The 17,500-nt window shown below is 38.9% G+C and overlaps 1 protein-coding gene across 1 annotated transcript in view; it reads left to right on the top strand.

Moving 5' to 3' along the window:
- Positions 1 to 17,500, top strand: part of LOC144968135 (synaptotagmin-6-like) — a 173,379-nt gene that overhangs the window by 21,638 nt on the left and 134,241 nt on the right. The window lies entirely within an intron of this gene.

Below are 17,500 nucleotides of genomic sequence, written 5' to 3' on the forward strand. Positions count from 1 at the left end.
TGATGGCGATTTACGATTGAACAATATTTTTTTTTTTCAAAAGCGCCTCAATAATTATAAGAAAGCTACTTTATAAACGGGGGTCCTGATAACTCAGTTGGTAGGGGCAACATCGATCCCGGATGCAGTCGAGATTTTTCTGACCCCCCCCCCCACCCTGTCCACCCAGCAGTGAATGGGTAGCTGAGTCTTTTAGATTTAGCGGAAATTACTTTGCTATAGGTTATCGTCCTATCCAAAGGATATCCAATTGCTATTGTCCGTTTCACGCTACAGAAAAGGGATAAACTCCGGCTCCATGGGCCCAATCGCTCTGAAGGCTATCTACTTTATGAATATATTTTTTGGGGTATCATTTTGATAATCATTTAAACAGAAATATAGGGCCTGGAATTGGGAGAGAAGTTTAGAGAATAAAATATGAAAAAAAAAAAATTAAAAAAAAAAAATAAATAAATAACCCCCCCTCCCCCCCCAAAAAAAAAAAAAACCACTAAAAAAACAAAACCAAAACAAATATAATATTAGAACGTTATTATCCAAAGAAAAGGAAATTCATTTTGGTTTTACAGTGAATTAGTGCCAATATAAAATACGATTAATGAAGTATAGTATAGTGGGCATATATAATGCACGTATACACCCCACACTCAGGAAGGCTAGACACATATTATATGCACACACAACCATACACATGCATAATTCTGCCGTGCTCTGGAAAAACACAAAACATTTAGAAATTTGTCCAGAGAACTCGTCTTTCATATATCGATCGTGTTTGCTTTAATTTTGGGCGGATCAGACCTCTGATGACATTGGCGGAGGTCTGAGCAATAGAAATGAACACATTGTGCGGCTATGTGGTATAGTGGTATGACACTCGCTTTCGGATCGGAAAGTCCTGGGTTCGAGCCTCGCTGGGCGCATAGTTGAGTCCTTGGAAAAGGCTCGAACTCAGGACCTTCCAAACCGAAAGCGAGTGTCTTACCTGAAGACCACATAGCTGCACAAAAACAACAATAATGATGTATTTAACAAAAGAAACCCAACAGTCTAACATAATTGAGAACTAAGACTTGTAAAAAAATCCTCTCTCTCTCTCTCTCTCTCTCTCTCTCTCTCTCTCTCTCTCTCTCTCTCTCTCTCTCTCTCTCTCTCTCTTCTCTCCTCTCTTCTCTCTCTCTCTTCTCTTCTCTCTCTCTCTCTCTCTCTCTCTCTCTCTCTCTCTCTCCTCCTCTCTCCTCTCTCTCTCTCTCTCTCTCTTCTCTCTCTCTCTCTCTCTCTCCTCTCTCTTCCCCACACCCCCCCCCTGCACAGCGCGAATTAAAAAAAAAAACCCATAAAATACAAGAAAATTCCAACAAAAAGAAAAAATGAATACAAGCAAAACAAACCAAAACACAAAAGCACACTAAGCAGGACAAAAAAAAAATAAATAAAAAAAATAAAGCTCACCTACATTTCCTGATTTTTAAAATGTCTAGATTCAGGACAAGGTCAGTTCCCCAATTTTCCTGTGATTTACATTCGTCGTTCAAAATGTTCTGCTTCAACAGTTTGGAAATAATTCATCATTAAATTGACTAGACTTGGCAGACGGAGAGAAATTACATTTTGGCGGCAACTGAGCGAGCGTATTGTTGCCAGATAATTCTAGCATAAAGTTGTAACGATTTACTCATGGGGGAATTTTGGTTGACTGAAAAGAAGGATTAGATTATAATTTGATTTGATTCTTTTTAATAGCAAAATGAAATAATGACGCCTTTTAAAATTATGTTTCGAAAGCAAACTTCGGTTTTCTTCGATCCTATAACCAAGAAAATAAACAAGCCTGATTAAAAAAAAAAAACACACACACAAAAAAACAACAACAAAACAAACAAACAAACAAACAAACAAACAAACCGCCAGAAACAAAAAGAAAACAAAAGAAATAAGGAAACAAACAGAAATATAAAACGAAACAAAATACAACAAAGAACCTTCATCCCCCCCCCCCCACCCCCACCCCCCCCCCCCCTCCCAAACAAAAAAAAAAAAAAAAAAAAAAAAAAAAAAAAAAAAAAAAAAAAAAAAAATAGAACCAACGAAAAAAGCTAAAAACAAAACAAACCGAATAAAACCAAATAAAAGTTCACGTAGAGTACATTTGCCATTTCCGCCCCCAAAAACACACTACCAGCTACGAGCTTCTTCCATCAATAACTGAAATAATTCATCAGTCTCTGCAAACTGGTATCGTCCCCTCTTTTTTAAAGACAGCTCTGATTAGCCCACTTTTAAAGAAATCCTCTTTAGACCAAATTGAGTTTAAAAACTACAGACCCGTTTCAAAGCTTCCTTTATTAAAAAAATCATGGAAAAAGCAGTTCTTCACAATTAAATTTACATTGAAAATTGTATGATCTATATAAGCCATTCCAATCAAACAACCCCCCCCCCCCCCATCCCCAAACAAGAAACAAACAACAAACAACAACCTCCCCCCATAAAAAAAACAATAAACAAAAAACAAAAAAACAAAACGAATATTAAAACGGACGATAAAATGTACACCCAAAAAACAAAACAAAAAAAAAAAAACAAAAAAAAAAACAACAAAAAACAAAAAACAAAAACAAAACAAAACACTACGTCAAACTAATAAGAACAATAAAAAGACAAAACAAAACAAAGCAAAACGAAACAATCCCAAAAAACAAACAAACAAACAAAACAAAAACAAAAACTCTACCCCCCCCCCCCCCCCCCCCCCTGAAAACCCCTCCCAAAACGGATAATCTTCAAATAAACTCTAGTAGGTCATAGTTTGAAATCCATTTTCAGAAACCACTTACAGTTAAAATAGAAACATGTGAGCATCTTTCTAGAAGTGCTCAAGTTGACATGTTATTTCGACTTGTTCTTGTTTTTGTGCGGCTATGTGATCTAGTGGTATGACACTCTCTTTCTGATTGGAAGGTCCTGGGTTCGAGCCTCGTTAGGCGTATGGTTGAGTCCTTGGAAAAGGCTCTTTACTCACACTCTCTCACCGCACTCAGGTGTAAAATGAGTACCTGGCCGTAAACAGCATTGTGTCTGTCGGAAAAAAATAATTGTAATATCGCCTAACAGGCGCCATGTCTCGTTCTACACGTTACGTGTTGCTGTTGGTCATGGACCCTTTGTAAAGCGCTTTGAGCACGTTTAGTAGATATTGCGCTCTATAAAAGCTCAAGAATTTTTTTTCACAGTGAATTGGGTGATTCGTTTTCTCTAAAGCATATCACTTATACTGTACCATTAACGATAGTTTTGTGTCTTGCTACATTACACATGGCACGCATATTTTGTGAGTAATTGACTTAAACTAATAGCATCAATAAATAAAACATTTTTTTTACATAACCGCGGATATTGCCATATCATAATAGCTTGTTTATGACAACAATACGTCAAAAATTGAAAAGTTCACGATGACCTTATGAAAGAGTACATCGATCGTAATCAGCGGTAATTAAATGACAAGGGCACATCAACTTTGAAGCGGTGGAATCGATACTCAATGACAAGGAAGTATCGCGGATGTACTTGATTATTATCAACGTGATAATATTGCCCAACCGTCTCGTCTCATCACTGATGTTGTCTTTGTGATAGTGATGAGAATGCTGGTGGCGATCATGATTATAATATTTCCGATGATGATGATGATGATGATGATGATGATGATGATGATGATGATGATGATGATGCTGATGATGATGATGATGATGCTGATGATGATCATGATCATGATGTTGATGATGATGATGATGATGATGATGATGATGATGATGATGATGATGATGATGATGATGATGATGATGATGATGATGATTAAGATGCTGTTTATGATCATCATCCTAATCATCATCATCATCATCATCATCATCATCATCATCATCATCATCATCATCATCATCATCATCATCATCATCATCATCATTATCATCATCATCATCATCATCATTATCATCATCATCATCATCGTAATCGTCATCATCATCATCATCATCATCGTTCTCTTCCTCCTTATCATCAACATCCTCCTCCTTTTCCTCCTCCTCATCATCATCATCATCATCATCTTCCTCCTCCTCCTCCTCACCACCACCACCATCATCATCATCACCACCACGACCACGACATTCATATCATGATCTCACTCAAAGCCAAATTTAGAGAGCAGAGGTGAGTCGAACTCGCTACTTTCTGGATACGAAGCAAAGACCATAATGCTCTGCCACCTCTGTCACACGGCAGTAAGTACAGCAGTATCAACATCATTGCCACCGTAGGCATGTCAATATTGGATGGTCATTGTCGAATGTCTTGCTTTGCGTCGCCTAAACCAGGACTAGAACCTCAATAATTACGAGTCTTAACCACCGTGTCATACCACTAGATACAACAAATCCTCAGATCAGGCCAGCAGTAATATATCAATGCCAATACCCTCATGTCTGATCAAAATTGGTTGGTCATTTAAGAATCTCTTGTCTTTGCGTTGTCTAAAGCCGGACTCGAACTCCAAGACTTAAAGGTCATAGTCCCCGTGTCATACTACTAGACACAACAAATCCTCACGGCAGGACAGCAGTAATATATCAGTGCCACCACCATCATGTACCATCGATATTGGTTGGTCGTTATCGAATATCTTGCTTTTGCGTCGCCTAAAGCAGGACTAGAACCTCAAGTCTTAGGGTTCATAAACCCCATGTCAAACGACCACAAGCCAAATCCTCACGGCTGGACAGCAGTAATATATCAGTGCCACCATCATCATGTTCGATCGATATTGGCTGGCCAATGTCGAATGTCTTGTCTTTATACCGCCTGAAGCAGGATTAGAACTTCTAACCAAAAAAATAAAACCCAGACACGTTTCGTTTCGGGCTCAAAACCCTTCTTCAGCTAACAACATAAAACAATGAAAACATAAATGCATTGCTTCAAACCCAGATAAACCCAGACAGATTTTAAGCAATAAATTTATGTTTTAATTGTTATTTTTTGTTTGCTGTTGTTGGGTGAAGAAGCGGTTATGAGTCCGAAACGTTACGTGTTTAGTATTTTGTTCTTTTTCGTGTGTGAAGCTCTGATATTCATTTATGTTTATTACTTTTTACAAAACCACAGCTACTCGCAGCTTCGTATCACTTTGACTCGAACCTCGAGACTTATAGATCATAATCCTCATATCAGACGACTAGACCAGAGCTGGCTACTTGATGTTTCAAAAAGTCGTAGTTTTCAAGGGAAAAAAAAGAGTAAAATTCACTTTAAATAGCTTTAGAAATAAAGAATTTGCTCCCAGCATGGTTCAAAAATGCTCCAAAGTCCTGAATATAGGTTCTAAGAAGCTAAACTTTCCTTCTCAACAAGATTTATTGAGTCAAAGAGACCTATGAAGCTCTGTAGCTGGAGCCAAAAATTCGTATTTCTACGAATTTTTTGTAGTACCAGGCAGGTCTGGACTAGACACTAAAAAGCCTCACGACATCCCAGTCGTGGTATTGTGGGACAGCAGAAACATATTAATGCCACCACAATCATGTCCGATCAATATTGGTTAGTCATTGCCGAATGTCTTGTCTTCGGCTTCGCCTTAAGCAGGACTCAAACCCAAGAGCTACACGTTATAATTACTATGTCATACCACCCTAATCTGGAAATAAAAATGTTTAAAAAATTTATCCAAAAAAATCATCCTCCAAATATTGATAGATTAAAACAACCCTCACCTTGGATAGATCGATACTTAAAGGACGATTTTTTTCCCCGGCCAAATTTGTAAATATCCGTTTATTGAGGGTAAGGCAGTAGACAACAAAAAATAGCCTCACGGCTGTAAAGGGACTACAGTAACATATTCGTGCCATCACCATTATGTCCGATCAATATTGGTGGGCCATTGTCGAATGTCTTGTCTACGCACCACCAAAAGCAGGACTCGAACCCAAAGTCATAGACCCCATGTCTTTCCACCAGATTACGTACTATGAACAAAAAGCACATATTCCAAAATTTGGCCAGAAAAATCGCCCTTCAAATATGGATTGATTAAAATTACCTTTATCTTGTCCAAAAAAAAAAAAAGAAAAAAAAAAAAAAAAACAACCAAAAAAAAAACAGACAAAAAAAAAAAAAAACCAACAAAAAAAAACAAAAAAAAACAGCTCTTCAACCTGGGGCTTCGCGAAGTCTTCCCTGAAGACCCAGGTTTGAGAGTTTTTTTATATGACAAGGGTCATTTTAATCGGCCGATATTTGAAGGATGAGTTTTTCGGGCCAAATTTTAAAATACGTGTTTTTCCAGAGTACGACCGAAGACAATGTTATATCCGATCAATATTGGTTGGTCATTGTCGAATATGTCTTGCCCCATGGTCACTTGAGTCTCATGGACAAGTAATGCTGCTGATCACTGACCAGTGTCCAGTGCCCCTTGTTCTCTACCCAATACCCAATACTACCTACTTCATCAATAACCCCCTGAAGGCGAGATTAGAGTTTAAGAGGATGTGATATTAACAGTGCATTGAATCAATATTGCCCTATTTATGTCTAAGTGATATTAAGCTGTCAGAAGCTGTGGACAGTAAAAAGTATTGAAAACCAAAACAAAACAAAAGAATATATTATCAGCTTAACATAAAAAGAACAAAATACCGAACACGGAAAATTTCGGGCTAAAAACCCTTCTTCAGCCAACAACAAATAAAAACAAAACAATGAAAACAAATACATTCATAAAAATTAAAAAAAAAAAAAAAAGAAAAAAAAAAACAAAAAAAAACCTGATCGAGGTTGTTGAAGAAGGGTATTGAGCCCGAAACATTCCGTGTTTGGTATTTTGTTCTTAATTTTTGTTGAAGCTGTTATATTCTTTTTGTTTGTTTGTTTACCATTTATTTGTATCTTGACTTTTCATGTTTTGAATAAAGTTTTTAGTTTATATAATCCACAATGCATCAGTCTGGTATTATGTGTGAATGAAATAGACCGACGTGCACTTATTTGCAGGTCTTATAACCCAATTTATTAAGGGCTCATAGTTGTAATGGGAATCTCTCCCCCCCCCCCCCCCCCCCAAAAAAAAATAGATAAAATATGACGCAAAATATTAATTAATATCGTCCATTACAACAATTACGTTTGGTTATTAGACCTGCTAATCTATGCACCGAGCATTCAAAGAAAAACCCACTCAAAAACACTAAAACGCCAATCTACAAACTCAAACATCTTCAAATATTTATTTGCACCCCGCACAATCAAAGACTGGAACCCTCTTCCCGAATCATGTCTGAACAAAACAGATTTAGAAACATTCAAGTGAAGATTATCAAACTTCTTTAGCCTAAATACCAACAACGGCTGTCACATTCAACAACTCTCTCCGCCCTCGTAAACAAATACTCAGAATTGAGTCGACTTTGAGTAACATTCAGATTGAGACCCTGGGACCTTACGTGTAAATAAACACACAGTGAACCGCTGGCCATTTGGCACAAGTTCTGCATTCATTAACCGCTATGTTATCCTTTGATGGTTCGCCCGTCACTAAACATTAACCAATCAGAATACTTCCTACCATTCACCCCGTTTCCTCCACTTGACTATTTATTTCCTGTATGAAAAGACCCGAGATACCCTAAGTTCATGTCAAACACACAAATAGGTCAGGCCCAGTTAGTGATTATTTCTCACAATATTTGGACACACTGATAAAGGAATTGCTTCGAAAAAAACCTGATGACACGATGCATTTTTTTCAATCATCTCTGGTAAAATTGTGAGTGATGCTCAGGATCTGTGGGCTGTTTACTCCGGGTGATAGGCAAGCACTTTAAGTGGCTATAGGTCTTCTGCCCACGGTCAGCGGTTGTCTCAGGGCCAAAATAGACTTTATTTTTAATTTTCGAGTAAAAAATAAAACAACTTAGATTCTAAATGTTGATTCGATTGGTGTAACCTTAATTTCCAATAACGCTAATAAAAAAAATGATATATTAATAAAGAGGGAGAATAGCACTTTTTAACTGTGCTAGAAATATGTTCCTAGCGTAATTATAAAGGGGGTCCCGATAGCTCAGTTGGTAGAGCACTCACTTCACACGCAAAGGGACCGTGATCAATCCCGGGTGCAGTCGAGAATTTTTCCTGACGCCCCCTGTCCACCCAGCAGTGAATGGGTAGATGAGTTTGTTAGATTTTGCGGAAAGTATTTTGCGATTAGACTAGTGTCCTATCCAAAGGATAGCAAGCAATTGCTATTGTCCGTTTCACTCACTCCTGCTCCATGGGCCCAATGACTCTGTCTGAAGGACTACATCGGATGGATGGATGAAATTATATAGAAATGCCAGCAGTTTTATAAACAATCGATCTTTTATAGATAGTTCTTAGTTGACGTCACTCAGGTCTTTGTTATTGTTTTTTGCCATATATATAAACGTTCATGGATACACACAGTTTTGTGTGTTGGTCCGTTATACTTCTGGATGACAATGTTATGAGCTTCTTAGCCAAGCGCATACTATCTATACAGCGCAATGTCCACTAAACGTGCTCATAGCGCTTTACAAGGGGTCTCTGTCCAACAGCAACACTTAACACGTAGAACAGATACAAAGCTGTGAATGGCCAGGTACTCATTTTACACCTGAGTACGGTTAGAGAATTTGAGTTAAGGACTCAACAATGCGCCGAGCGAGGCTCGAACCCAGGACCTTCCGAACCGGAAGCGAGTATCATACTAGACCACATAGCCGCACAAAAGACTGATATTTAGAGGACAAGAACTCCCTCTGACGGTGTATGGAGTGACTATTCGATGTCCACCACGTATTTCACATCTATTTGTAATAATTTTATATAAATCTTTGTGCGGCTTTGTGGTCTTGTGGTATGACATTCGCTTTCGGATCTGACGGTCCTGAGTTCGAGCCTCGCTCGGCGCATAGTTGAGTCCCTGGAAAAGGCTCTTTACTCAAATTCTCTCATCGTACTCGGGTGTAAAATGAGTACCTGGTCGTTAACAGCGTTGTCTCTGTCGAAAAAAAAAAGAATTGTAAGATCGTCTAACTGGCGTCATCATGTCTCGTGCTACATGTTACGTGTTGCTGTTGGTCAGGGACCCTTTGTAAAGCGCTTTGAGCACGTTTAGTGTATATTGCTCTATATACAAGCTAATTTTTTGGTGTTTTTTTTTTTGAAAGGGGGGTTGGTGGTGGTGGGGGAGGGGGGGGGGGAGCTAGGATATGATGCCGTTCTCACTAATAACAATTTTATTTCCCCAATTGCCAAGAACTGACACAAATATATATGTAGATGAGGCAAACCTTGTGTGTGTGTGTGTGTGTGTGTGTGTGTGTGTGTGTGTGTGTGCCTGTGTGTGTGAGTGTTTTACATACTCCAGGGAGATCGTTATCAAGGAGAAATAGGCTCCGTGATATCGGACATGCTGTTTACCATAGATACGTGAAAACATTCATCACAATACATAAATAAATAAAGAAAATACAAACCCGAAGAACTCCAGCTTTTGTATAGGGCAATAGAAGGTACGAACTTAATGTCACTATTGTTTTTAGCCAGTTCTTTTGTTGAGTAGTTCTCACTAAATTCTGTCAACCAGACTATAAACATTCATTCAAGGTTACACATAATTTTGTGTGTTGGTACGTGAAATCCGGCTGGCGGATGTTGTGATTGTTTTACCTAAAGGCATATCGCCAATAGATGATATATTATAGAGGAAAATGGTCGGTCGGATCTGATGATGTTCTAGCAAATATCAATTCTATTTCCCCAATTGCCGAGAATTGACACAAATAATATTGGATATGAGATAAACACATTGTGTCTGATTGATTTGGGTGTGTGTGTGGGTGTGTGTGTGTGTGTGTGTGTATGTATGCCTGTGTGTGTGTTTGTGACCTACTCCAGGGGAGATCGTTATCATGGACAAATAGGAACCTTAATATCGGACATGCTGTGTTTACCATAGATACGTGAAAACATTCGTAAAAAACATAAAATAAATAAAGAAAATACAAAACTTGCAGAACTTTAGCTTTTGTATTGATGCTATGCGTTTAGGTAAAATGCTCACAACAACCGCCAGCCGGATATAACGGTCAAACACACAAAACTATGGTGTAACCTTAAACTACGTTAATTCTCTGATTAATACAATTTAGTGAGAACTACTCATACAATGGCTGGCTAAAAACAATAACAAAGAGCTGAGTGACAATTTCATTCCTTCTATAGCGCAATATCCACTAAAGGTAATCAAATCGCAATACAAAGGGTCCCATATTAGGCGCTTTTACTGATCGAAATCCCAATTCATTGTGGGATCGTTGTTGTTATGGAAATCTCAAAAAAAAAAAAAAGAAAAATAAATACGCAAAATATTGTCCATTACAACAATGTTAACTCACTCAACCCTAACACCGACTATATCCGTAGTTTACCCGGGTTACTTTTACCCCATGCCTATTTATTACATTTTTCTCAGACAAATTATAGGAGTACTATCAAAGTTTATGTTTTTTGTTTATACATGTTAGTGGTAGTCTATGTACACGCTCATTTTTAATACATTTTTTTCCAATTTTGAAAAGCAGCAAAAATCTCTAGGATTGAGTGAGTTAAACTCGGTCCATAATTACCTTCTGATGTCAGACCTGCATATATCTATACGTTGGTCATAGGTATCTATTAATATTGTTTTCTTTTTCAAATCAGATGGACGTCCATTTACCCGACATATTAAATTAATCTCGGGAACCCCGACTTGTTTATGGATCCCATTGTTCAGAGTAATCGGACTAAAGTGTTAAAACGCAAATTATGTCAACACTCGTTTGATCGTGTGATAAATATTTGATTTCGGATACCGTAATACGAGTATCGATTTTAATTCATGGAATGTTTGTATCGGTCCTGGTGGAAAAAACACTTTACAGACTATTTGGTCAATATGTTTTACCCACAGCACTCTAGACGTAAACAGGACATATTTTGATTTTATATGATTGTGGGAGCTAGCAATGGTGAATGTCTACCCAGAGCCACTATAGCGGCTATGTGGTCTAGTGGTGTGACACTCGCCTTCGAATCGGAAGGTCATGGGTTCGAGCCTCACTCGGCACATAGTTATTGAGTCCTTGAAAAAGGCTCTTTACTCACATTCACTCACCGTACTCGGGTGTAAAATGAATACCTGACCTTCAACAGCGTTGTCTCTGCCGGAAAAAAATAGTAACATCGCCTAACAACAGGCGTCATGTCTCGTTCTACATGTTACGTGTTGCTGTTGGTCAGCGACCCCTTGTAAAGCGCTTTGAGCACGCTATATAAAAGCTCTAGTCCACCCAGAGCTATCAGGGGGGTTCTCGAAGATTATTAATTTTGATTTCGATATGATTTACTGGACAGGATCAATTACTTGTTACCATATGGATAGAACGCTCCATGTCTCCTCTTATCATTAATATCAAGTAATGTTAAGCGTGGTCGTCAATGACTTGATGGGTGATAGTGATCGTAGAAAATAGAATCTGGTCCTGATATTGTGTCCTCGGGTAAGGCGCTTTACACATATTACCCCCATTGGACTCGGTGTGAATGAGTATCTGGTTATCTCAATACAGTGACGGATGTTCTAAGAGTGATTTTACAAAAAAAGGACTCTAATAAGCGACTGGAACTGTATAAAATGGAAATTAAGTTCCATATGTCCTACTCTGTGAATAGATAAAACATTGCCAAGCGCATTGAGAATGGGAAATCCATGGAAATGCCCAAAAGTAAATGTTCATATTTATTCTATTTATATCTTTCCCCCCGAAAATCTATATCAAGTGTGGACGAGTCTGTCCAAACTGTCACCAAAGGTCAAACTGACGACCAAGGGAGAGAAGCGACATCTATCTAGTCTAGCTAGGTCCATTGGGACAAAGGGAGGTGATCGATGCAAGGCCGTGTGGTGTCTGTGCTGGGGATTTATGTAGTTCTGTGATTCCTCTTCTTCTTCTTCTCTTCTTCGACCAAGTGAATCAGTCATTCTATAAAAAAGACTTACGTCTTACCTATCGGGAGTCGTCCGGATAGCTCAGTTGGTCGGGCACTCGCTTCCACGCAAAGGGACCGAGATCTATCCTGGGTACAGTAGAGATTTTTTTCTTCTGAAACCCCTGTCCACCCAGCAGTGATTGATTGGGAAGCTGGGTCTGATAGATCTGACCTAGTATGTCAACGTATGTACACGTCGACCTAGTTTAACATTGTTGTAAAGGACAATATTTTGCATATTTTTTTTTGAGATTTCCATTACAACAGTGAGCAAAGAATTAGGTTTTCAGACCTGCAATTAAATGTACATAGATTACACCTCTTTTGTATTGAAAAACAAAACAAAACAACCAAAACATTTTGACTTGATTGACTAAAGCCTTTTGATTCCTCATGGAACACATGGGCCACAACAGCACTCTTCCATCTGACTCTGTTTTCGGAGGTCTTCTTTATCCGGGCCCAGATTTGTCCGGCTGGCTTCAACTCTGTCTCAGTGCTTCGTCGCCATATATTTGCTTCGGTCGACCAACCCTCCTCTTTCCTTGCGGGTTCCAGTTCAAAGCCTGTCTGTGATATTGCTTGCAGGCAAAACATGTTACTACACCATCATAGAAGAAATATTAAATTTTACGAAACATCGTTATTATCCTTGGTGAAAAAAGTAGGAATTCGGGAAATATTATTGGGAACTAATTCGAAACTCCAGACCAAAGAGCACAAGAATCTTATAATATAATATATTAAAAATATATTTCCTTTTATTCATCCCATAGGGGAAATTTGTCTCTAGGGTAAATTCCAAGGGAAGATTGGAATAACCCAGGCGTCAGCCGCAGTGCAGCTCCGCAAATTGAGTTAGGGCGAAGTTAGTGACTTGCTCAAGGCCACTCAGCGCAGCGGCGGGTGATCGAACTCGTTACTTTTCGGTAGTCCCGATAGTTTAGACCCAGTTACTGTGCATCATTACGAGGGAAGTGACGTCACAACTGTTGAACCGTCTTCTCAATGAATAATAGGTCTATGTCTTTGAGAGATTGGCAATGGGATAAAATACAATAATGGCAACACTGCCGTACTCTGGAAAAACACACATTTAAAAATTTGGCCAGAAAAGTGGTCCTTCAAATATTGATCGATTTAAATGATCCTCATCTTGCCAAAAACTCTCAAACTCGGGACTTCGCCGATGTCCCGGGTTTGAGAGTATTTGCCAAGATAAGAGTCATTTAAATCGATCGATATTTGAAGGACCAGTTTTCTGGCCAAATTGTTAAATGTGCGTTTTTCAAGAGTGTGGCAGAATAATGGCATGACATGCCCCTATGAGAAATGGCATGTACAGAACGGTCAATATCAATTATTTCGCAATATCCGAGTTTACATTTTATTCTAAGTAGAAATCTCTCTCTCTCTCTCTCTCTCTCTCTCTCTCTCTCTCTCTCTCTCTCTCTCTCTCTATCTCTCTCTCATTCTCTCTCATTCTCTCTCTCTCTCCCTCTCTCTCTCTGTCTCTCTCTCTCTCTCTCTCTCTCTTTCTTTCTCTCTTTCTCTCTCTCTCATACACACACTTTCGTACTCACATTCTCTCTCTCTCAGACAGATACATCCACGTACACACACACACACACATACACACACACACAAACGCACCTTCTTACACACATCCTCTCTCTCTCTCTCTCACTTTCTCTCTCATCATTCCATGTATTCGATCTCTGTCAATCTGTCAATCTCTCCATTTTTATTATGTCAATAGCTAGGATGTCAATCTCTCTGTCTATTTGTTGATCTATCTGCTAATCTCTATAGTATTTATCTCTTCTTAACTCAATCTTTCTTTCTATCTATTTAGATTTATCTATTCATCCATCCATTTATCCATCCATCCATCTATTAAATTTACTTCCATCTCTCTCTCTTTCTCTCTCTCTCTCTCTCTCTCTCTCTCTCTGTGGATATTAGTATTGCATATATGTTAACATGAACATCTCTCTCTCTCTCTCTCTCTCTCTCTCGCTCTCTCTCTCTTTCTCTTTCTCTTTCTGTGTTTGTGTGGTTGTGCGTGTGTGTGTGTTGCACGTGTCTAAATAGTGTATCTGCGTGCCTCAATAAATTATGTTTAAGCTACCCTGAAGTAATGCCAGCTTGTCGGATCATGAATATTGCATGTAACTCTAGCGATATCCATCGAAGTGAGGGACATTATGGCGGCCCTAGCCTATCATGGGCTCGTTATGAAGGATTTCACAGACAGCCATTGTGTGGACTCTAATCTATCGCTCTATTCAAAGCATTACAGAAGTCTCTGCTCCAAGTACATGGGTTCATCTCTCTCTCTTTAACCTTTGGCCTTTATTCTGCCGTACCCGCCCCCCCCCCCTCCCATCGCCAACAAAACATGTCTTTTGACTTTTGGCCAGAAGACTCGTCCTTCAAATATTCATCGAGGTGATGGACATTACGGCGGAGCCTATCATGGCCTCATTATGAAGGATTTCACAAAATCTATCGCTCTCAGTCAATGCATTACACAAGTCTCTGCTCTAAATCCATGGGTTCATCTCTCTTTATAATCTTTGACCTTTATTCTGGCTTACTCTAACAAAAACAAAACACGTTTTTATAATTTTGGCCTGAAAATTCGTCCTTCAAATATCCATCGAGGTGATGGCCATTACGGCGGCCCTATCATGGCCTCATTATGAAGGATATCACAGTCAACCGCGGTGTGGTCTCTAATCTATCGCTCTAAGTCAAAGCATTACAGAAGTCTATGCTCTAAGTCCATGGGTTCATCACTCTATAACCTTTGACCTTTATTCTGCCGTACTCGGACCTTGGACCCCCCCCCCCCCCCCCCCAAAAAAAAAAAAAAAAAAAAAAAAACAAACAAAAAAAACAAAACAAAAACAAACAAAAAACAAAACAAAACTCTCTCTCTCTTTAACCTTTGACCTTTATTCTGCAGTGCTCGGACCCCCCCCCCCCCCCCTTTCCCCCGCCAACAAAACATGTATATAGAAGAGTTTTGGCCAGAAAACTCGTCCTTCAAATATCCATCGAGGTGATGGACATTACGGTGGCCCTATCAGGTCATCATTATGAAGGATTTCACAGACAACCCCTGCGGTCTCAACTTCGCGGCGTTTGTGTGTGTGCTGAACCCGTGACCTCAAGAAGTCGGGAAGAGTGGGTCAAGATAGACATAGAGTTTGAAATGACTTTTTTTTGGGGAGTCTAGGATAGCTCAATCGGTAGTGTCACGATCTGGGCAGAGTTTTCGTACAAGTAAGGTCGCGGGTTCGGGCCCCCATCGCCGCCGCGAAGTTTTTATTCTCTGTTGTCATCTGATACTTTCCTACTCATTTCATTTCTTGTTAGTATCTATAACCTTTGACCTTTATTCTGGCGTGCTCTGACAAGAACAAAACATGTTTTTAAAATTTTGGCCATGAAATTCGTCCTTCAAATATCGATTGATTACTGAACAAAGGAAAAAACCTCTCAAATTCGGAATTAAAAGTAATACTTAAAAAAATATTGGCCAGAAGACTTGTATTTCAAATATCGATCAATTAAAATGACCCTCATCTTGGCAAAAACTGCGGCTATGTTGTTTAGTGGTATGACACTCGCCTTTAGATCGGAAGGTCCAGGGTTCGAGCATAGTTGAGTCCTTGGATAAGTCTCTTTACTCACATTGTCTTATCGTACTCAGGTGTAAAATTAGTACCCGGCCGTTAACTGCGTTGTCTCCTCTGCCAGAATATTTTTTTGTAATTTCGCCTAACAGGTGTCATGTCTCGTTCCTACACTTAAATTGTTGCTCTTGGCCAGACTCCTTGTAAAGCGCTTTGAGCATGTTTTGTGGATATTGCGCTATTTAAAAGCTCAGTTTATTTTTCTTTACACTCTAAAACCCGCACGTCCCAAGTTTGATCGTTTTTTTTTTGCCAAAATGAGGGCCATTTTAATTATTATTTGAAGGACGAGTTATTTGTCCAAAATAATACACACGTTTGGGGTTTTTCACATTACATCAGAACTTTGCTGAGATAGGGGGTCCCGATAGCTCAGTTGGTAGAGCACTCGCTTCACATGCAAAGGGACCAAGATCGATTCCGGGTGCAGTCGAGATTTTGTCTGACCCCCCTGTCCACCCAGCAGAAAATGAGTAGCTGAGTGTGTTAGATTTGGCGGAAAGTACTTTGCGATAGACTAGCGTCCTATCCAAAGGATAGCAAGTAATTGCTATTGTCTATTTCACGCTATAAAAACCGGTATAAACTCCGGCTCCATGAGCCTAATGGCTCTGAAGGACTACCTTTATTTTACCGTAGCACTGTAACACATGTCGTATTGTGCAAAATCTCAACGACTCTACTTCAACGTCCTTCAATGAGATAGAATTGAGAGGGGTAGCCGGAGGAAATATTATTATGATGCTTTATAAGAGTTATGATATAATTCATTTCAAGTTTGCAGACTTTTGTTCGAAAGCTACGCTCGGAAAGCTATTCGAACGGCACTTTTATGAACATTGAACACCTTTTTCTGAAACAATTTTGACGTTCTATGGGTCCCAGAACGACCTTGGGAAGACTACAGCGTTCCTACATGTTGTTGACCTTCAACTATAAAGACATCATGAGGGGAATAATAAATAATAATAATAATAATAATAATAATAATAATAATAATAATAATAATAATAATAATAATAATAATAATAATAATAATAATAAGAAGAAGAAGAAGAAGAAGAAACAAGTTATTCGAACGATATTATATCACTTTAACGATTACGTTTCCTACCTACAGCGATTGTCCTAAGATTCTGAGGAAAGATCCTTGTTTCTTCTACGTCGTTCGCCGAGCGTTGTAGGTTGGAAACGTGATCATTAACTTGCTAATTTGCATGATGTACGAGAGAGACAGTGACTTGATAAAGTGATAACGATAAAAATCTTATTTTGAGTAAAAATCGCTAAATTTTACATATTTGCTACTCATACACACAATGACGGCACAATATTATAATAATGTTAATATTAACCTACCAAGTCGTGTTATTGTTATCGTTCAGTTTGTTGATTACAATTTTATTTATTTATTTATTTTTGAATAAGCTTATGCGAATGGCAGCGACAGAGAGGTATCGCATAACAGGCGTCATGTCTCGTTCTATATGTTACGTAAAGCGCTTGAGCACGTTTAGTGGATATTCTCTATATATAACAGCTCAAGCATTTTATCACCGCCAATTCACTGTTTGATGACGCCACAACTACTTTTTTTTTTTTCGCGCGTGCAAACACATAGTTGGGAAGACAAACAGCTATTCGGACGCCCCCCGCGATCGTCCATTCAGACCGTCTAC

The sequence above is a fragment of the Berghia stephanieae genome, chromosome 3 (assembly GCF_034508935.2).
Source record: "Berghia stephanieae isolate SIO BIC M18660-M18661 chromosome 3, UCSD_Bste_1.3, whole genome shotgun sequence".
NCBI lineage: Eukaryota > Metazoa > Mollusca > Gastropoda > Nudibranchia > Aeolidiidae > Berghia > Berghia stephanieae.